At 34.0% G+C, this 23633-nt stretch overlaps 1 long non-coding RNA gene across 1 annotated transcript in view; it reads left to right on the forward strand.

Annotated features, from left to right (window-relative positions):
* The window catches only part of LOC103792717 (uncharacterized), an 84530-nt gene that overhangs the window by 40247 nt on the left and 20650 nt on the right, over nt 1-23633 (forward strand). Inside the window, exons 4-5 of the long non-coding RNA XR_619598.6 lie at nt 827-905; nt 11103-11447. This is a non-coding gene — a long non-coding RNA (uncharacterized LOC103792717). The remainder of the gene's footprint in view (nt 1-826; nt 906-11102; nt 11448-23633) is intronic.

Consider the following 23633-nt stretch of genomic DNA (forward strand, 5'->3'; position numbering starts at 1 on the left):
AAATACATTCTATAATTCTGGGAAATTTTATCTTAAATGAAAGATTCCCCAAATTTTAATTTATCTGTTTAGTGTATGATTCCAAACGGTATTTTAAAGCTTATTACTTAGTTTAGTAAAGTTAAAAGTTAGAACGGTGAATTATTACTCAAAATGGTGCAATACTTGCCACTTACATTATTTTTATTATGTCTTTAAATAACTGGAGCAATATTTCTCAATATTGCATGCATGTAAAATTGGGAGTGAGTTGTTTTGCCAAACTATAAATACTTCTTCTCATCATGTTAGTAACTGTAGACATTTGCTATATTTTTAAGATCCTCAAATAATCAAGTTAAGCATTTTCTAGTCCACTGAATATTATATAATATTTATATGAAAGGAAATTTCTATTTATTATAATATGGTTTATAATAGCCATATACATTTTACTCTATAAAGAATCGAATCAGTTATTATTTTAGTTTTAGTTATTAACTAACATATTATCATGTAAATTAAGTCAATAATTGCATATGATACATCAATGTAATCAATGAATGTTTTAAATAATCAGTACTTGATTTTTATACCAGTAGCCCTAGAATGAAGTTCTCAGTGTTTTTGTGAAATCTACTTTCTGGGGAAATGAGCTATTCCTGGCCCAGCATAGTTCATTTTGACAGGTTAAAATAATCACTAATCATTTTACTTGTAAGTAAAAGTTTTAACTTTACTTGTAAGGAAAAAGTAAAACATTTTACTTACTTTTTCAAATATATATTGGTAGTAGATTTTAATATTACTCACCAATATTTTCTGTTCAACTCTTTCCACCCATAAGGTTGTGGCAGTTCTCCACCATCCCAAGATAAAGCACATCCCAGTGACTTGCGCTGACCTAGGAAAAGTGGGCATCATTGGTGAGTGCCCCTGACCTCCAGGGCTGGACTCCCCAGCGTGCTCTTACCTGTGCTGTGTGGAGCAGGGTTGGGCGTGAAGTACCATAAGATCAATCAAGGCAATCTATAATGCTGAGACCACAGGTACTGAGAACCCAATCGGCACAGATTCTTATGAGTAAGAAGTACATTTGACATTAAGTCACTGAGATTTTGTGGACTTGGTGGTTGCTGCCACTTCACCCAGTCTGTCATGAAAAATTCTGTAAAACAAAATTAAAAGTCTTATTAATTTTATTTATAAACTGTAATGATCAATAATGATTGAGTTATTGAAAAGTCATACCACAATTATCTGGACAAAATATCTGTTTTAAAAAGCACAAGGGTCTTACCAGTAGATGTCAAATGATAAACTGAGATATTTATAAGTGCACTTTACTTTTTCTAACTCAAAGAAAATTTATTTTTCTTAATTTTCTTCTAATTTTCAAATAGAAAGTTTGCAGAAAATACACAAAAAGTAATACTGGTCTTATTAATGTCTGCAAAGTTGGATATATTTTCATGTTGACTTTGCTTTTACTTTATATTTTTATTTTTCACATATGAGATTGATTTTTAAAATTAACTGCTACATAATACAAGCAAAGCACTCTGAAAATAACTACATATTTCCAAAATGCATTTCATAGTTTTCTGACTTATTAGATACAATTTTACCTTTTAATTTAGTATTTTAAGGCACATTAGTATGAACAAAAATTACTGAACTGAGGCATCTAGGAGTTCAACAGAAAAGCAGGGAGCTGCTACCCCACAGCAAATGACCCTAGATTCCTGCACTACAAGAATCAAGGCAGTGTGCTCTGTGGTCAGGGTTATAACTCTCCTTTATTGTCAGCCTAGTATGCCTATTATTTTGTGTTCTTGGTTATTTCTTATCTATCAGCCTCAGTTTTTGCATTTTCAAGAACTCCTACCTCAGAATCCTTAGGGGAGAATTAAATGAGAATAATATAAGCAATGAGCCTAGTATGCAGTAGATGTACAATAAATAAAAGCTCTTAATTATTATTATGATTATTAACATTATTTTTAAGATGGAGTTTTGCTCTGTCTCCCAGGCTGGAGAGCAGTGGCATGATCTTGGCTCACTACAACCTCCATTACCTGGGTTCGAGCAATTCTCCTGCCTCAGTCTCCTGAGTAGCTGGGATTATAGGCAAGTGCCATCACGCCCAACTAACTTTTTTATTTTTAGTAGACACAAGGTTTCTCCATGTTAGGAAGGCTGATCTCAAACTCCCAGCCTCGGGTGATATACCTGCCTCGGCCTCCGAAGCGCTAGGATTACAGGTATGGTCCACCGTGCCCAGCCAGCTTTTATTTTTTCCCAGTAGTATTCAGGTATGTTTAACCAATAAAAGGTGTCAAACTTAATATTTTTAAATACATATGCATTGTGAAATAATCACCACTCCATACTTTGATTTATCCATCAGCTCACAATTATCATTTTATTTCATTTGTTTTAAAATTATTATTATACTTTAAGTTCTGGGGTACATGTCCAGATTGTGCAGGATTATTACATAGGTATACATATGCCATGGTCGTCTGCTGCATCCATCCCCCGTCACCTACATTAGATATTTCTCTTAAAGTTATCCCTCCCTAATTCCCCCACCCCTTGCTATTCCTCCCCTAGTACCCCCTACCCCCCAACAGGCCCCTGTGTGTGATGTTCCCCTGCCTGTGTCCATGTGTTCTCATTGTTCAGCACCCACTTATGGGTGAGAACATGTGGTGTTTGGTTTTCTGTTGTGTCAGTTTGCTGAGAATGATGGTTTCCAGCTTCAACCATGTCCCTACAAAGGACATGAACTCATCCTTTTTTATGGCTGCATAGTATCCCATAGTGTATATGTGTCACATTTTTTTTATCCAATCTATCATGGATGGGCATTTAGGTTAGTTCCAAGTCTTTGCTATTGTAAACAGTGTTGCAATGAACATACGTGTGCATGTGTCTTTATAATAGAATAATTTATGATCTTTTGGGTATATACCCAGTAATAGGATTGCTGGGTCAAATGATATTTCTATTTCTAGATCCTTGAGGAATTGCCACACTGTCTTACACAATGGTTGAAAAAAAACTTAGGATTGACCCTCTTAACAATTTGCAAGAATATAAAACAGTACCTATAACTGTAGTCACAATCCTGTGCAATAGATCTCTAGAAAGTATTTATCCTGCATAACTGAAATGCTGTGCCCTTAACCAGTATCTTCCCATATGTCCCTGTCTCAAGCTCCTGGAAACCACCCGTCTACTCTCTGCTTTTGTGAATTTGACTACTTAATGTTCCACAAATAAGAGTTCACACAGTATTTGTCTTTTTATAACTGGATTTTTTCAAATATTATGTCGAGTAAATCACTCTGTACCTATTTTGTTCTACATACGTATTATGAACGAATATTGAGTTTTGGCAAGTGATTCTTCTGCAACTATTGAGATGATCATGTCTTTTTTATTTCTTCCATTTGGTTATTCTGGCATGTCACACTGATGGACTTTCATGTATTCAATCATCTTTGCATCCTTGGGACAAATCCTTTTTAGCAGTTGTATGATGCTTTTAATGTGCTATTGTTTGCTTTAGTTTGCTAATATTTTTTATTAAGGATTTTCACATGCATGTATTTAGTTTTCTGCATGTTTTCCAGTTGTTTTGCTTTTCTCTTCCTCTCTTGCTTTCTTCACTATTTGATGATTTTTTGTAGACTTACTTTGATTATTGTTTATCTATTTGGTATGTATTATGGATTTTTTGAAGTTACCTCGAGGATTGTATAAAATATTATGTAGTTATATTCCATTATTTTAAGTTATCCACAACTTGTCTTCAGTCAAATACAAAGCTCTACACTTTTATGCCCTCCCTAGGTGATTAGTGTTCTTGCCATGAGAGTTGGCTTCTTTTTATGTTGGTTATCCATTAAAAATATTTATCTTTTAACATTCATATTAGAGTTAAAAGTAATTTATACACCACTATTATATGATCACATTATTTTGTATTTCTCTATGCATTTATTTTACTAATGAGATTCATGATTTCACACGCTGTTATATTGCTGTCTAGTGCATTTTCATTTTATTTGAAGAACTCTCTTCAGCATTTCTTGTAAGACATGTTTAGTGGTGATGAATTGCATCAGTTTTGTTTCTGAAAAATACTTTATTGCTCCTTCATTTTTATTTATTTATTTTTTTTAATTTTTTTATTTTTTATTTTTTTATTTTTTATTGCATTTTAGGTTTGGGGGTACATGTGTAGAACATGCAAGACAGTTGCATAGGTACACACATGGCAGTGTGTTTTGCTTCCTTTCTCCCCTTCACCCACATTTGGCATTTCTCCCCAGGCTATCCCTCCCCACCTCCCCCTCCCACTGGCCCTCCCCATTTACCCCCAAGCTCCTTCATTTTTAAATAATAGTTTTTCCATGTATAGCAATCAGAGTAAGCAATTTTTCTAAATTGTTATCATTATTTTAGCAGAGGTTAAGCATCCCTAATTTGAAAATCCAAAATTTAAAATGTTCCAGAATCTGAAACATTGTGAATCCAGTACATTGGTTGACTTGATGGTATCCCATGAAGCTTGTATAGCCTTTCCTCTATTGTTTTATTATTTTTAAAATTTTCTCCTCTGACTAGATGATTTCTGATGTCCTGTATCCTAGTTCATTGATTCTTCCACTCAACTGAGTCTGCTGTTGAACCTCTCTATTGCATTTTTCATTTCATTTATTACATTTTTCAGCTCCAGAATTTGTTCAGTTCTTTTTAAATAATTCCTACCCTTTTGTTGAACTTTTCATTTTGTTTATGGATTTTTTCTCATCTTATTGAGTGTTATATCTGTTCTCTCTGATTGTTCACTGAGATTCTTTAAAACAATTGTTTTGAAATCATTGTTAGGCAATTTATAGATCTTCATTTCTTTGGAGCCAGTTTCCTGAAATTTGTGTTCCTTTGGTGGTGTCATGTTTCCTTGATTTTTTGTGTTTGCTGTTGCATTGTGTCAGTGTCTGCACGTTTAAAGGACTCATGACCTCTTACAGTGTTTACGTACTGACTTCAGTGGAAAAATACCTTCACTTAATAGTGGATAAAAGGTCTCCAGCTGAGTTGGGTTTGTGGTAGTGCCAGGTCTACAGTCAGATCCGGGGATGTACAGGGATGTTGGTTCCAGGGGCTTACAAGAATGCCAGTTTCAGGGACAAGAGGAACTGCAGGTTCCACAAGATGCACAGCAGCATCAATTCCAAGGTCAGATGGGCACTGCAGCATTTACAGCTTGAGGGGGCATGGCAGTGGGTTCTGGTGTATGTGGGCTACTGGTGTGGCTTTGTCTCTGAGGAGTGCAGTGGCAACTTCTGCACTGGGGAAGGGGAAATGTTCAATCATGTTTCTGGATCCAAGGAAGCACAGTGGTGTCTTTTTCTCTGTGTGGTACAGTTTCATGGACTCTGGAAATCTTCATGACCTGAAATCAGCATTAGCAAAAAATGTTGAGGACCTCAATGGCAAAGGCTGTGAATATCCCTGGGGGTGTCAGCTGCTTCTGGGATACTCAGTTGCAGAGGGTGCCAGGGTCTTCCTGATCTTCCTTTTTCCCATAAAGGTGAGTCATAATTGAGGGGATCCTTCTTGGCACTGAGCTCTCCAGCTTTGGGGGATGGGTAACACAGATAATTTTTGTTTACATACTTTTCTATGTCACCATCTATGATTTTCATGCTTCACTGAATTGAAACATATTCTTGATTATATACTGGAGCTCTTTCAGAGCTATTTGTTTCCATGGACAGTTGTTAAACCATTGAATTTGTAAGGGAGTGAGGGCTGGGGCATTTTAGTCTTCAGTTTGCTAATATCAGATTCTGGTAGCTCTTATTTTTATAATTCTTGCTATAGGAATAATTACTTTTAAACTATAACTTCAGTTGTACTCTGAGCTTTCAAACATATGTGTAAACCAACTAGAATTGGGTGGAAAAAAAAGCCAAGTAAAAATACAAGTAAAGTGCATATACTCTAAGGAATTTACACTGTAACACTTATTTTGTGGCTCAGAGGTCATGGGTCTCATGTGGATGTACAAGATTGTTAGCTTTATTCTTTACTAGATGCAGAGGGCTTTTATAAAATAGAAAATTTACCAAAATTTAGGCTCTTGGGTAAGTTATCCTTCAGATAATTGATGTCTTCCAATTTTATTGTCTTTTTTCACTTATGTAGTGTTTATGACAAAAATGATATATTTAACTATATATGTAGTCACCGAGGGTAATAATTAAGCAAAATGATACCATTCATATTATACAATAACAATAACATTTGATAATGTTATAAGCAAAGTGGCAAATTAAAATCTAAAAGATTCCAAGGGCATCATAATGTATTCCATGGAACATTATCTGAGGGATGGGCCTATGGAGGTTTGAGGGCTGGGCCAGAAATTTAGAGCAATATTCCCACTGCCTATGCATACTTAGTCACATTACAGGAAGACACCCATATCAAAGACACAACCATTCTCTCTCTTAAAACAATTTGAAGATTTCAACTTATGTGGTACAGAAAGAAGAAAAAAAATTGGTTTGAAAACTCTGAAATGAATAACAATCAGAATAGAAAAGACAGAGTCCTGACATGATTTATGCCAAAAAACAGGGACTCCCTTGCGTGCTTAGAAGGCAAATTTTTCTTTAGGTGGACCTGTTTTCCATAAACACAGTACAGTTCTTGCCTATAGAACAACTGAAACTATCCATACATATAGAGTCAAGCTTTTTTTCACTAGGAGCCAAGAAAGCAATGAGGGGAAAAAGTGGTCATTGGAAAACAGCACATTTACATAGAAAAATATTTAAAAAGAAGCCTTGACTTTTTTGCACATTATGCAATAAAATTAATTCAAAGTTCATCATAGTTATATAATATTATGAAGGCATTAGAACAATAATTTAACCTTCCACCTAATAAGAAAAGGAAGAAAAAAATTAAAAAGAGTGATTGGATAAACATATAAAAGCAGAAGTCAAAGAAATGAAAAGAAAAAATAAGGAAAACAAAGAAGCACAGTTTTCGTTAATATCCGATTAAGATAAATAAAATTGACAAATATCTGTATAGACTGATCAGGAAAATAAGAGTAAGGATACAAGACACCAATATTAGGAATTACAGTTGGAATATTGCTGTAGCCTGTATGAATATCAAAAATAGAAAGAGAAATGTCATGGAAATCTTTAGGACAACACATTCAACAGCTTAGATAAAGTAGACGAATTTATTGAAAAGATAAGCTTTCAAATAGTCAACATCTGTTAATAAATAGCCATATATCTATGAAAATTGTGTAAGTAATTAACATTGTTCTACCAAATAAACTTTAAGCTGAGGTGTTGGTGAATTATCCTAAATGCTTAAGGAAAAAAGGTATTAATTTTTTCATTCTTTGTTTTCTCAGAAGAGAGAATAGAGGGAATCACTTCTCATTCTTTTTATAAAACAAATATTACTCTGACTCTAAAACCAGATAAAGGCATTACACAGGAACTTCAGGCCTAGATGACTTCTTAGCATAAAAGAAAAAGATCTTTATCTGTATGTTAGCCCATTGAAGTCACTGATACATAAAATGGATAATATATTACAATCAAGGCAGTTTATCATAGAAATGCAAGGTTTGTTCAATGTTCTAAAAAGCAATAAAGGCAAATCACCAAGATAAAAGCTTATAGGAGAAAAATATAATGTGAACAGATTAAGAAAATACATTTGACAAAATTTAACATGAATTTATTACATAAAAGTTCAGTAAGATAAAAAATAAACACGTCTTTAACCAGATAAAATTCATCTACAAAACCTGTATGAAACATCATACTATAAAGACTGAATGATTTTTTTCTATTTTATAGGCAAGATGTCTATGTTCACACTTCCATACAACATTGTATTAGAGTTCTTAATCAGTGTGATATGAAAAGAAAAATCCTTATATTTACAGATTACAAAAGAAGTTAGCTCTTTATTCACTGCTCTTATGTGTACATGTGTAGAATATCTTAGCAAACACATAAACAGCTATAGCCAGCTATAAACAGCTATAAATGCATTTCTAGCTGAATCATGTTATAAGATCAATATGCAAAACTTAAATGTATTTCTGTATACTAAAAATAAACAATATAGAATTGAAGATAACTTATCATAACTTCAAAAACTTACACATATTAGAATGTGTTGACCAAATTTTATTAGTTGTATACAATGAACATTTAAAATATTGGTATGAGAAATTTTAAAAGAATTTAGTACATGTAAAATATATTATATTCATGTATTGGAAGGCTCAAAACTGTTATGATGTAATTTATGACCAAATAGATGTAAATATTAAATGGCGTTTTAAAATTTTAAAACCCCAACAGGCAATTGTTTTGGTAAAGAAATTATGAGATTCAGTACAAAATGTATGAAAAACAATCTTTAGGATAACAACAAAATTAAGCTATTGTAATGAAGATAGTGTTACATTGCCAAGAATAGACAAGTAATCCAATGGAAAAACAAAACTAGTGAGTTCAGAAATAGAGCTAAATGTAATGGGTCAATTAATTTTAATAAAAAGACTGCCCAGAAGTTGCCCTACATATACGTGATCAAGTGTTTTCACTCAAAGATATTTAAGGGGATAGAAGCTAAGGTAATTTAATGGGGAAAAGAGTAGGCTTTCAACCTATGGTCCTTGAAAACTGGACTTTTTTGATTGTATATGCTAACATTTATTTACTTATTTACTTACCTTTTTGTTTTTACTTATTAATCTATTAATAATTTCAGCTATGGTTTTAGATTCAGAGGGTATATGTACAGGTTTGTGATATTGGTGAATTGCATGTCACAGCAGTTTGATGAACAAATGATTTTGACACTCAAGTAGTGAGCATATACCCCATAATGAGTTTTTGACTCTTATTCTCTTCCTACGTTCTGCCCTCAAGTAGGCTCAGGTGTCTATTGTTCCCTCTTTTGTGTCCATGTGTACTCAATGTTTACCTCCCACTTATAAGTGAGAACATGTGGTATTTGGCTTTCTGTTCCTGTGTTCATTTGCCTGGGATAATGGCATCTAGTTGCATCCATGTAGCTGTAAAGGACATAATTTCACTCTTTTATATGTCTTCATAGTAGACAGTGGTGTACATGTACCATGTTTTCTTTATCTAATTCACCATTGATGAAGATTACCTGGCAAAAACAAACTTTTAGGGAAATGGAAATGTTCTGTATCTTTATTGTGGTGGTGGTTCTAGGGGTCTATACTGTTGACAACATTCAGTTAATTGTTCAAGTATAAGGGGCATATATACACACATACACGTTTATATATACATACACATTCAATAAAGTTGATTAAAAACAAAGATGGAAAAACAATTTAAATTTGCCACTGAGTGCTCTCATTTTGCTTCCTGACAAGAAAAGTTTGAAGGCCCAGACCCTCCTTTTTATTACAAACAATCTCTGTCCCTTTTAGTTCAAGCTAGTTGTGGAGTTTTCTTTCATACAACGTTTATAAAATCTCTGTGAGTTTCCTATGAATCTGATCAGAATTCACATGATGTCCCAAAGCCAGACCCATAATTCTTTCTGAAGTAGATTCTTTGAATTGGTCCTGTATGAGATGGTTGCAGACAAGGCCCAATGATTCCTGGAAGCCCTTTTGATAACTCTAGCTGAAAGAGGCTACTTAGCGCTGCTGTCCGTCTTTGAGTCCTTTAACGTGTATCTTATAGCCACAACCACATTTCAACTGTACATGAATGCTTCTTCTATTTAGAGAATCTTCTAAGCATAAAAATATTTTTGGCCGGGCGCAGTGGCTCATGCCTGTAATGCCAGCACTTTCGGAGGCCGAGGCAGGTGGATCACGAGGTCAAGAGATCGAGACCATCCTGGTCAACATGGTGAAACCCAGTCTCTACTAAAAGTACAAAAAATTAGCTGGGCATGGTGGCGCGTGCCTGTAATCCCAGCTACTCAGGAGGCTGAGGCAGGAGAATTGCCTGAACCCAGGAGGCGGAGGTTGCGGTGAGCTGAGATCACGCCATTGCACTCCAGCCTGGGTAACAAGAGTGAAACTCTGTTTCAAAAAAGAAAAATAAAAAAAAATAATATTTTAAAATTTAATTCTCAAACCAAATTACCCCAAGTGTTACCTGTTGTTACTATATTTTACTTACCAACTGAACACCACTGAGGAAAGGATATTCTAAACAAACCCAGTCAAGAATTTCAAAGGAGTCATAGGCATCGGTGTAAATCTCCAAGGAAAAAGCCGAAATGTACTTGAACATCTGTCCTGACTTAACATAGAATTAGTGCCTTCTTCTGTAACTCTTTAATAAGAAAGAATAACTCTTAAACTATTATGCTGTACAATTTTTCTACAAAAATATATTTCTCTATAGGACGATGACCTAGGCCAGTTCAGATAGAGAAGATTAAGAGAACAAAAACATTTAGAACAAACTGTACTTTTGATTCTAGGTACATCAACCTCTTTGGGGCATTTTTGATCCCTTAATTCTATCCCCTTTTCTGACACTACCTCCTCTCTCCTGTCACCTCCCATCCACCAAATAGTCTCATGCAGTAACAGAGATTATTTTACTAGCAGAAGTGGGCTTTTTCTGACAAAAGCGAAAGTAACATAACACAGGGGTAATTTTCTTGGTGAAAGAGTACTGACAATACTTTTATCTTTCTACCTACATGGTTTAGAATTCATATCATGCTAGAATATCATTCTTTGCTTAATCTCTATTTTTTAATCAGTGCATTAAAAATATGACAAAAATACAAATTAAACAACGATAAACCAAATCACCTAATAAGGACAGAGGAAGAATGAGGGCTAGTTATTAATCTGGTTCTACTACTGTAAAAGTATGGAATATGGTGAGGGTAAAATGAAATGGCTTGGGGCAGGGCAATAGTAGAATAATGAAAGCACTGGAGAGTAGGAGAGATAAATGAAGGAAGGAACACTGTAACTTTCTCTTTGACTCTGTACTTCTTTTATGTTGTCCACTCATTTTTTTTTTTCCTTTCCTTCCTTGCAGGGAGAAGGTCACTCTGATGTGATGGAAAGGCAGAAATCAATGATGGCTGGCTCCTCAGTGATATGAGTCAATCCATCAGACAGAATGATGGCAGTCACCCAGCCTTCACAGCCACCACCACCATGCTGGCAAATGTCACATTTGGAATTCATTTGCATAGCTGGGTAGCACTCCCTGTGGAGTTACATTGAACAATTTTGCAGCTGTGACAGCTTGAAATAGAAAAGCTAATGCAGCTATCAACTTCCGCTGTGCCTTGTTTCCTTAAAATCTAGCTGGGAAATCTTGTTACAGAAAGGAGGAAGATCACGTAAAATGGAAGGGAAACTGGTGCAAAGCTTTCAGGTATTTTGTGGAGAGTATTATCAGTTACCCTGTATTTCTTGTGGGTTTTGGTTTTGTTTTCTTTTTAGACGGAGTTTCGCTCTCGTTTCCCAGGCTGGAGTGCAACGACGCGATCTCGGCTCTCTGCAACCTCCGCCTCCTGGTTTCAAGTAATTCCCCTACCTCAGCCTCCCAAGTGGGTGGGATTACATGCACCACCATGCCCAGCTAATTTTGCATTTTTAGTAGAGACGGGTTTTCACTATGTTGGTCAATTACCCTGCATTTCGAATTCAACATTCCTTACCTTTAGTTTCTGCATTCACCTCTGACTGTATTTCTCTGCTTTGCTATATTGATTGAAAAGGATAGTACTGCTGGGTTCATTAATAAGTACATTGCCTTTCCCCAGTGGGAGAATGAAGACTTAAGTAACTTTCCTGAAGTTCAGCAATATGACAAAATTGTTTTACATTTCTATTTTTAAATATTTTCTTCTATTTACAGTATATTTCTCTCTTTACCTGTCTCTTCCTTGCCCATCTCTCTCTCCTTCCCTCCCTCCTTCCCCTTTTCTTTCTCTTTCCACAGGTACACAACCACATACATACACTTACATAGAGCCATGTGGGGTAATGCATTGTGGAATTAGGCCTTTGACTAATTAACATTTTTACTTATAGAAAGAGTAAGCAGTAATACAGTTCGATGTGTATTTATTTAATTTTTAAAAATTTATTACTGAAGTACAGCTTATATAGTTTTCAATGCAAAGATCCTAAGTATACTAATAAGTTTGCCAAAAGTATATTCACCCATGTTACCTACACCCATGATAAATTTTATAGTTTTCTTCACCCTAGAAAGTTCCTGCATGAGCTTGTCTAATTAGTTAGTTCACCCAATTCTCATAGCCACTGCTCTGATTTCTGTCACCACAGATGAATCGTTCCTGTTCTAGCATAAATGGAATGTAGGATAGATGTCAGTGGAATGTATACAATGTGTACCCTATCTGCCTGTTTTTCCAGTACCCTCAGCAAGAGTTAACTCTCAAACTTGTCCACAGTGAACCTCCGGCAATCTGTCAACTGCAGTTAAGGATTTTCTACCCCCAGTCCTGGATCCCACAGTTTTGTTCCTGGGATTCTGCTCCAGGATCCCGTGATTCTCTACATCTACCTATCTTCCTCTTCAACATTTCAGTCAGTTTTTCACTTTGTGACCTCATGTATCCTCACCTCATGGTTCTAAGAGGAGTGGTCATTTTTTATTTTTTTTCTCAACTTTTTGTTGTTGTGAAATTGCAGTGACGACTTTCAAACTTCTGACATTCCAGACCAGAAACCAGAAATCTCTCAGTATTAATTCAATCATTTAAATTTATTGACTTAGTTTATTGCTCCTTTAGGGTTTTATTTTTTCTTTATTTTGAAGCTCTATAATTTGATAAATAAATGGTTATTGTTTATATGCTTTCCTGATGAATTAGCAATTTTATGATATTAAAAAATGGCCCCCTTTATTTCTGATGATTTTTATCTAGAGTTATAATTTGTCTGAGATTCATGACAGCTACCCAGGTTTTCTCAGGCTCAATACTTGCATGTCATATAATTTTTCACTCTTTTACTTTAAACCTTCCAATATCTTATATTAAAAATGCTTCTTATAAATTACACTTCGTGTTTCGTTGGTTTTATCTCTTTTGATTTTCGCCCAGGCTAAAAATGTCTGCATTTTATTCAGGCTATTTAGTCCATTAATTTTAATGCAATTATTGGTTATTTTACACATTCTCTCTAGATAAATCGAGAATTGTTTTGGTATCATTTCTAATATTCTCTATTTGCATTATTGTTTCACCTCTGCATTATATTTTTAATAGTAGTCCTAAAGATTACAATACACATACTTAACTGATTATAGTTGATTATGCTAATAGTTACTTATCATTAACTTCCTTGATAATTTTTGTTTTTATTGATGCGTATTTTACTTCTTCACATATCATAAGCCATATCATACATGACTATTTTTATTTTGTTTTGCCTGCAGCTCTGGGTTTTCAATCTGGTATAATTTTCCTTGAATAACTGTTTTCAGTATGTCTTGTATCCAGTCTATTTGGGGATACATTTTCTCAATGTTCAGTTACCCAAAATGGTCTTTTTTTAACTTTATTTTTTCAAAGATGTAGATTCCCATACTACGTTCTCATTCTTAAAGCTCTTTAACTTAGGTCTTTACAGTTTCTTCTGGATGAAGCACTCATAACATATATGAATGTATATGTAATAAAATGCTTATAAAATAACAGAGAATACATTAGCCTAACCGTATCTGAGAAATGTTTCTAAGTTTCTGTTAATATAGTATGGAGTCAAAAACATAGATAAGCAATCATACACTTTTATACTTCAGCTGTTGCTTTTTTAAGTTGAGCTATACTTTTAGTTCATTTTCAACTTTAAACTTTGTAGAAATAATGGGCTTCTTGTGATGTGTTAATCATTTTCCTCTTTATGTGTTTTATAAGAATAGTAAGAAAGATAAAAGGTTTTTTCACATACAGCACTATAGATTTGACTGTTACATTTATTATTAAGTTGTAATATTAAGTGGTTATTCTTTTCAAAAAAAATCATAAACTGAATTATTTATCAGTGAAACTTATCTTTACATAAATAAAATAATGTATTACATGTTATGCATATTTAAAAAAATAAGAAATGCATAGCCATATGTTTTTATTATTTTAGAATATATTCACATGATATAGAAACATTGGTTAAAGACAGTAAACATTCTTCATTAAAAAGGAACCTACAAAAACATGTATTAGTTTATTACTTTGGGAAAACTTGGTTGGAGACAAATTGAAAACCTTAACAGTTGTTTTCGCTTTCCCACCTGTACTTCAATGCTCTTCATTAAGCCTTGTTGCTACAACTAAATGAATTCCATATCACGTTTATTGACTTTTTCAAAAGCAAGTAAACTATAATTTTTAAAGTATATACTATATGAATTTGTTCCTACCCCCAATACAAGAGGTTAATTGGGAGAGCAAACAGGACTAACAGTGGCAGCATGTAAAGCAATTGGACCTTAGAGTGCCAGCTATGCCCAAAAAGGACAAAAGTATTGTCCTTCTGTAACCACAGCTCAGTCTACTGTCAATGAGTCTTGGGTAGTAAAAGAATATCCTTTTATAGGGCCATTACTCCTTACTGTAGTCCATGTTCCATGTATCCAGGACCACAGCCCTCACCAAATGACCACAGCCTAATTGTTTTGCCAATATGGGCCTTTTCTTCTCCTAAGGGCAGACCATATTACTCACGGATTTCACCTCAGTTCCATTGGTGCTTGACTCTTCGGTGGGTCAGCTTGGGTATACAGGTGCGTATTCCATGTGCACACACATAATACTCCTTACAGTGCAGCTGAAATGTGAAAATAAGACAAGTTTGTGTTAAACCATTGACTTGGGGAAAATCTCTGAGGAATCTCAATTTTACCCTAGTTGTTAGGAAGATATATTTTTTAAGGTAGAAGGATAGAGAATATTTTATGTAACATTCTGGTGGCTTGAGTTGTAATCTTTTAATAAGTATACATATTAAATATGAACTTAGTAAGTCTCAGCAATGGTAGGGGCCTGAATGAAAAAAAGACTGTCAATCAAGAATACTATATACAATAAAGCCATCTTTTGGAAATGAAGGAGAAATAAAGTCTTCCTCAGACAAGCAAAAACTGGGGGAATTTGTCACAATGAGACCAATCCTACAAGATATACTAAAGGAAGTACTACCTTTGGATGAAAAAGTATAGAGTCTGCAATTATGAAAACACACAAAAGTATACAACTCACTGTTAGAGCAGATATAAAAATAAGAAAGAGAAAAGAATAAGTTGTCACTACAGAAAAACCAACAAATAGCAAAGATAAATAATAAGAAAGGAAGATAAGAATGAACGATATACACAAAGCAACTGGAAACTAACAAAATGATGGGAGTAAATCCTCACCTACCAACCTTGAACATAAATGGTTTAAATTCCCTAATTAACAGATATAGACTGGCTGAATGGCTGCCAAAACAAGTCCCAACTATATGCTGCTTACAAGAAACTTATCTTACCTGCGAAGACACACAAAGTAAAAGTGAAGGAATGGAAAAAGATATTCCATGTAAATGAAAAACAAAAAGAGTGCAGAAATAGCTATCCTTATATTAGACAAAATAGATTTTAAGTGAAAAAAATAGACAAAGATAATTATTTTATAATAATAAAGGGATCAATTCAGCAAGAATATAAGGATTATAAATATGTATGCACCCAACCACAAATTATCAAGATATATATAACAAATATTATTAGAGCTAAAGAGGGAGATAGATCATAATATAATGATAGTTGGATACTTGAGCACCACACTTTCAGCATTGAACAGATATCTAGACAGAAAATCAATCAAGAAATATAAGACTTAAACTGCACTATAGACCAAAAGGGCCTAACAGAAATTTACAGAACATTGCATCCAATAGTTGAAGAATACACGTTCTTCTCATTAGCACATGGAATATTGTCCAAGATAAATCATGTTTTAGGACACAAACAAATCTCAACAAATATAAAAAAATCAAAATCTTATCAATTATCTTCTCAGGCCACAAGGAAATAAAACCAGAAATAAATAGCAAGAGAAACTCTGGAAACTGTATACATGTGGGAATTAACAGGCTTCTGAACAATCAATGGGTTCATAAAAATAATTAAAAAGGGAATCAAAAAATTTGTTGAAACAAATGAAAATGGAAACACAACATACCAAAACAGTTAGTGCAAAATCAGTAGTAGAAGTAAAATTTATAGCAATAAGTCCCATATTAAAAAAATGGAAAATTTGAAATAAACAACCTAATAATGCTCATAAAAAACCTAGAAAAACAAGAACAAACCAAACGCCAGAATTACTCAAAGGAAACAAATAATAATGATCAGAGCAGAACTAATTAAAACAGAGACCAGAAAAACAATACAAAAACAATCAACAAAGCAGAAACTTGGCTTTTTATAAGTTAAAAACAAATCACCAAAGCATTAGCTAGATCAAGAGAAAGAATAAAGATCAAAATAAATAGAAATGAAAAAGAAAATATTGCCAAGTTTGAATCAGTGCACTTAAGCTTTAGTTTTATCACTTCTAAAATTGTGAAACATTATTTATCTTTTATTACTTATCTAAATTCTGTTTTCTCTTTCTCTCTCAATGTTCTCTTCTTGTAGCAATGGCATGTCCCAATATGATTAGAGTTTGAGATCAGCCTGGCCAACATGGCAAAACCACATTCCTACTGAAAAAAACTGCTAACTCTTCTAAAATACCATCTTCATATGAAGCCATATATAAATTTGTTTTACCATTCAATAGCAAAACCATCTGTGCCTAGAATTTTTTTTTTTTTTCTTTGGTGGGGGGATGAGATCTGCTTTTGTCACCCAGGCTGGAGTGCAATGGCCCAGTCTTGGTTTACTGCAACCTCCTCCTCCTGGATTCAAGTGATTCTCATGCATCAGACCCCCAAGTAGGTGGGATTACATGCATGTGCCACCACACTCTGCTAATTTTTTTTTTTTTTTTTTAGGTAGGAATGTGGTTTTGCCATGTTGGCCAGGCTGATCTCAAACTCCTCACCTCAAGCAATTTTCCAGCTTTGGTACTTCTCTAAGTGCTGGGACTATAGGCATGAGCCAATCTGGATCTTTTTTGTTGTTGCTGCAGATATTTACCTACAAATTAAGAGATATGGGGTGTTCTGTTTATTTTTCTGGAGTTAGGTTTGCCAGTTTATATCCTTGTGATAACTTTTTTCCATTTCATCCTCATTGTGAAACCGTAGGAATAGAGCTGCTCATAATACTCCCTATTACACAGCTAACAACTACAGATCTTGTAGTGATGCTCTTTTCCTTTAATCCTCAGGTTGGTAATTTTAGTCTTTTTTTCTTCATCAGTCTGCTCTGATTTACTCTATTTGAGTAAACCTTTAGAACAAACAGCATTTGGTTTTATTAACTTTTTTCTATTATTCTGTTCATAATTTGACTGATTTCTGCTTTTTTTTTTTTGCTTGTTTAGGGTTTTTGTTCTCCTTTTGATTTTTAAAATATAAATCAAAGTTTTGTAACATTTATTCTTTTTAAATATAAGAATTTAATACTATAGATTTTTCTCTCAGCACTGCTTTGGCAGCATCTCATGCGCTTTATGTTGTATTTTTATTTTAATTCAATCAATTTTCTAACATCATCATTTCCATTTGACCCATTCACTATTTATAATATGTATTATTTAGTTTCTAAATGGTTGAAAAATTTCCAGTTATTTTTCTGTTATTGATTTCAGCATTTTTTATTTGTTTCCTTGTAATCGTATTTTATCATTACTATTTTAACAGTTATTGCATAATTAACTTACTATTTTGCCAGTTCTTGATGCAACTATAACCATAGGATATTTGAGTTCCATTTATTTTTGGGGGGAATTGCAGAGGTAGAGGGGACAAGGTCTCACCATGTCAGTCAGGCTGGAGTGCAAGGGTGCCATCATAGCTCACTGCAGCCTCCTGATGTTAAGATATCCTTTTTCCTCAGCCCCCTGAGTAGCTGAAACTACAGGTGTGTGATACAACATTCACTTTATTTTTTTGGAAAAATTTTGTAGAGTCTTGCTATGTTGCTCTTAGTCTTGCTATGCTGTACAGGCTGGTCCCAAATGATTCTCCTGCCTTGACTTCCCCAAGTGTTGGTATTACCGGCATCGGGCACCATGCCTGGTCTAATCACATTTTTTTTCTCAACTTTTGTGTTTATTGTTGTTGTGAATTTGATTTTTAAACATAACTTAAATTCCAAATGGCAGTGCAAGTACTGTCTTCAAACAGTCATACTGCGTCTACTCACATTGTTCCGATTTCCTTTATCTTTATTTCCTCCTGGAGTTGCTTTCTTTTCAACACAGAATCATTTTCTTTGTTACTGAAGAACATTTTTAACATTATTGCTGCTTTTTTGTTTTTTAGTTAAGAATTGTTAAGAATAAATACCAGGCCGGGCGCGGTGGCTCAAGCCTGTAATCCCAGCACTTTGGGAGGCCGAGGCGGGTGGATCACGAGGTCAGCAGATCGGGACCATCCTGGTCAACATGGTGAAACCCCGTCTCTACTAAAAATACAAAAAATTATCTGGGCATGGTGGTGCGTGCCTGTAATCCCAGCTACTCGGGAGGCTGAGGCAGGAGAATTGCCTGAACCCAGGAGGCGGAGGTTGCGGTGAGCCGAGTTTGCGCCATTGCACTCCAGCCTGGGTAACAAGAGCGAAACTCCGTCTCAAAAAAATAAATAAATAAATAAATAAATACCTCCAGGTTTTATTTCTATTTAAACGTATTTTCATGTTTAAATACTATATGGATATGGAATTTTACTTTAGCCATGAAAGATGTTCCGTTGACTAAGGGCTTCCATTATGCCTATCAAGGTTTGTTCTAAGTCCTACTGCATTCATTGATGATAGTGTCTTCTTCTTTTTGCTGTTATTTTTTTAAAATCAGTTACATAATGATTCTTCCTACATATAGTTTTCTTTATGTTCATTGTATTCGGGATAGTTTTACTTAACATAGGAAAGAGTAGATTTATTTTATTGTATTGTGAAAATTCTTTACCACCAATTTTTTACACATTAGTTTTAACCCATTTCTCTATTCTTCTCTTCCTGAGATTTTGTGTCACATATATTAAAGCTATTGAATGCACCCTATATTTATTTTATGATTTATTTTAATTTTTAGATATGTTCTTTTATGTATTTCTGTGTTTTCTATTGATTTTCATTCAGCCTTCTTCATTCCCTTTGTACAATGTCCAAACTGTTGCTTAACTTGTTTACTGACTTCTTCAAATTTTGCATTTTGAGATAACTGGAAATTTACATGAAGTTGTAAGAAATCATACAACATAAAAATCTGTAATCCTTTAGTTCATTTTTTCTAATGGTTATAACATCTTACATGTATATAGTAGAATATCAACCCAAGTGATTGATATTGAAGCAATCTATTAACCTCATTCAGATTTCACCAGTTTCACATTCATTCATGTATATGTGTGTGTGTAGTTCTATGAAATTTAATCTTATATATAGACTCGTGACAACCACTGCAGTTAAAATACAAAACAGTTTCATCAGAAGAATTTCTTATGCTATACTTTTAAAGCCAGAGGCAATTCATTTTCTGCTCCTTTCCAAAACATATGGAAACCATTAATCTGTTCACATTATGAGTGCTGAATATTTATTTCATAATTTGGGTTATAATCCAATACTACTTAATCTTGTTGCTTGAATTAATCTAGTTTAGGCTTTATGAAACTTTCAGTTGATTTATGTGTCTTTTGGCATATTCCCATTATTTTGGGATTTACATTTTAGCACTTCCTTCCTTTCTGGTGCTACAAATTGCTCCAGGTCATTTTACAAGGAATTGCATTGAATCTGTAGATCAATTTGGAGTGTACGCCTTCGGAACAGTATTAAGTCTTCTGACAGACAAACAAGGAGCCGTCCCATATGTTTGGATCTTCTTTAATTTCTATCAACAGTGTTTTATAATCTTCATGTACAAGTCTTGCAGTTCTTTAGTTAAATATAATCCTAAGTATTTTTTTTTATTTTGATGCTTTGTAAGTGCAATTGTTTTTTGTTTTTGAGTCTCATTCTGTCACCCAGGCTGGAGTGCAGTGGTGTGTTTGTGGCTCACTGTGACCTCTGCCTCCCGAGTTCAAGGAATTCTCCTGCCTCAGCCTCCTGAGTAGCTGAGATTACAGGCATGCACTACTAAGTGTAGCTAATTTTCTTATTCTTTTTAGTACAGATGGGGTTTTACCATGTTGATCAGGCTGGTCTTGAACTCCTGACCTTGGGATCCACCCGCCTCAGCCTCCCAAAGTGTTGGGATTACAGGTGTGAGCCACTGCACCCAGCCTGTTTTCTTAATTTTATGTTTAAGAAGTTCATTGCTAGTAAACAGAAATACAACTGATCTTTGTATTTGGATCTTGTATACAGTAATTTTGCTGAAATAATTTATTAGCTCTAAGATTATATCGTCAGCAGAGATAATTTTACTTCTTCCTTTTTAACCTGATTGCCTTTTTGTTGTCTTGCTTGGTTATCCAAGATAAAGCCTGTAGTATAATACTGAATGCTGGTGGTAAGAGTGGACATCCTTGTCTGTTTACTGGTAATAAAAGAAAGTCTTAGAATTTTCCCATTAAATGTGACATTATCTATAGGTTTTGTTTTTTCGGTAGTTTCTTTTTATCAGGTTGAGAAAGTTTTTGAGTATTTCAATCATGAAAGAATGTTAGCTTTTGTTAAACTTTTATGTGTCTATTGAGATGATTTTATTTTTTATTCCATTAATCTGGTGTATTACATTGATTGATTTTTGTATGTGGAATTCCCCTTTCAATTTGCCACAAATCCCACTTGGTCATGCTGTGTAATCTTTTCAGTAAGCTACTGAATTCAGCTTTCTAGTAATTTGATAAAGATTTCTGTATTTATGTTTATGAATAATAATGGTTTATCATTTTCTTTTCTTGTGATAATTGGTATCGAGTAATACTGGTCTCAAAGAATGAGTTAAAAAGTGTTCTTTCGTCTTAGGTTGCTTTTAAGTCTTATTCAAATAAGTGATATAACTCACAGTGAAATCATGTGGCCTTGGGTTTTTCTTTGTGGGATGTTTTATTGGGTACTTAGTCTCTATATGTATATGGAATATACCCATATAAGTTAGCACTTGCTTACTTTCTGGTGCTACAAATTGCTCCAACTCACTTTATAAGGGATTGCACTGAACCTGTAGGTCAGCTTGGGATGTATTGCCTTCTTAAAAATACTGAGTCTTCTAACCGACAAACAAGAAGCCTTTTCATATATTTAGATCATCTTTAATTTCTATGTTTATTTGGAATATATCCATATAAATATTGAGTTTAACTATTCAATAAAATATTCTTAATCTCTCTCTATATATGGACATATTCAGGCTTTCTATTTCTTCTTGAATCAATTTTGGTAGTTTATATCATTCTAAAAGCTTGTGTATATTGTGTAATTTGTTGACCTACATGTATTTAGAGTAATCCCTGACTTTTTTTTCATTTCTATAAGGTCAAGAGTAATTTTAATTTTCCATTCCTGATTTTAGTAATTTGAGTCTTTTCTTTTTTTCTTGGTCACAGTTACTAAAAAACTTATCAATTTGGTTGACATTTAAAATATTTGGTTGTGTTTATTTTCTCTATTGTTTTCCTACATTGTAGACTTTGTTACATCTATAATCAGTTTATTTTAGCAAAGGAAATAATTCTCAGTAAGGTTGGTGGGCCCCAACCAGTCAGTTGTAGGCCCTCAAGCAAAATCTGAGTTTTACCTGAGAAGAAATTCTGCCTTAAAATTTTCCAGGCTATGACCCTATCTTTCAGATTTCAGATTTTCTGGTCCTCATGATTGTGTGAGTCAATTCAAACACACACACACACACACACACACAGATTCTGTTGGTTCTATTTTTCTGCAGAATCCTGGCTGACACTGATATACACCTCAAACATTCACTTACCAGTTTTAACATCCCTCAGTTCTCCTTAGCTGAAAAATATTATTGCTATGATATTTGCTAAGTGGTACTTTTTCTAACTGTATCATTCTTACTGCATTTATTGCTTGGCATTATACTCTGGGAAAAACAGTTATCTTTTTTGTATTCATTTATTCATTTGTCAGTATAGATAATGATGGATTATAAACTGTTACCATTATTATTGATTTTGATGCTCAAATTGTGCCGGATTTTGCCACTGGGAACACTATTAAATTAGGCTTCAATGGGGCTTAGACATGCTCCATCATTTTTTGACTACTTCCTTGTTTGCTTCCATAATAAAATACTTCAGCCTCACTTTATATTGCCCCATCCCCCAGTCCTGGAATTTGCATTTCTGATCCTGGTAACCTTTGGTTGAAATGGGTTTTTGAAAACACAGAAGCAGTTGCTGGGAGTGCTCACAGACATTGAAGTGTTGTTGTACCCAGGCCCTTTCTGTGGACATAACTAAAGCTAGGTGTGTGTGTGTGTGTGTTTGTGTGTGTGTGGTGTGACAGGGAGAAAGAGAGAAAGAGACAGTAGTTGTAAGCATATATAACTAAAACCAAGACTTCAATATATTTCCAAATCCAAACTAATAATAAAAGTTCATTCTAGTTTTCTTCCCCTTCATATCTGTAATGTTTCTTTCTGAAAATGATAAACCTGGCTTCAGTCATTCCCAACATACTTACTTATTGGCTCGATCTCTTCTGCAAGTAATCAATCTCTCATTATTGCTGCTGCCTTGCATGCAGACACCTTGTTCTATTTCCAGTTTCCTTTCTGATTGATGTTTACCTAGTGTATGTTTTCCTATCCTTCTTTACATATTTGTTTCTTGTTTGAGGCAGTTCTTTTCTAAGCAGAATAAATTTTTGTAAACCACTATGTTTCTTTCTCATCTATGTTTTAATGAAGAGTCTATTGCAATACACTGTTGAGATTACTGAATTATTGGGAGGAAGCATCCTATTTATATTTTGTTTATATGTTGGTTTTCATATTTTCTCTTTCTTTATATCTCTTGAAATAATTAGAAATTTTTCCTCTTCATTTTCCCCTCCATTTATTCAGAAGATATTCACCGTGTTGTCAATTCCTTTAGTAGTTAATCAATCCATTTTTCCATTCCATTTTACTTATTGAATTCCAAAATTAATCAATTTATTCATCCTTTTTCTAAACTCTGTAAGAACTCTCAATGTTTAACTTAAAATAACCACCCATGCTTAATGATATTGTTGTCCATATTTTACTTATATCATAATTTAACCCTCATATTAAATATTATTGTCATTGTCAGTATTTATTTTCTCAGAGTCACTCATATAATTTATGATTTTCCTTCCTCTTCTTCTATTCACATTCTTATACACTTGTTCTGTGACAATATTCCTTCTTCCTCTCAAATGTTTTTCTAGTTGAGAGCAGGTGAAGAATAAACAATTTCAAGTTAGCTTGACTGAAAA

This window comes from Callithrix jacchus, chromosome 4 (genome assembly GCF_049354715.1).
Source record: "Callithrix jacchus isolate 240 chromosome 4, calJac240_pri, whole genome shotgun sequence".
NCBI lineage: Eukaryota > Metazoa > Chordata > Mammalia > Primates > Cebidae > Callithrix > Callithrix jacchus.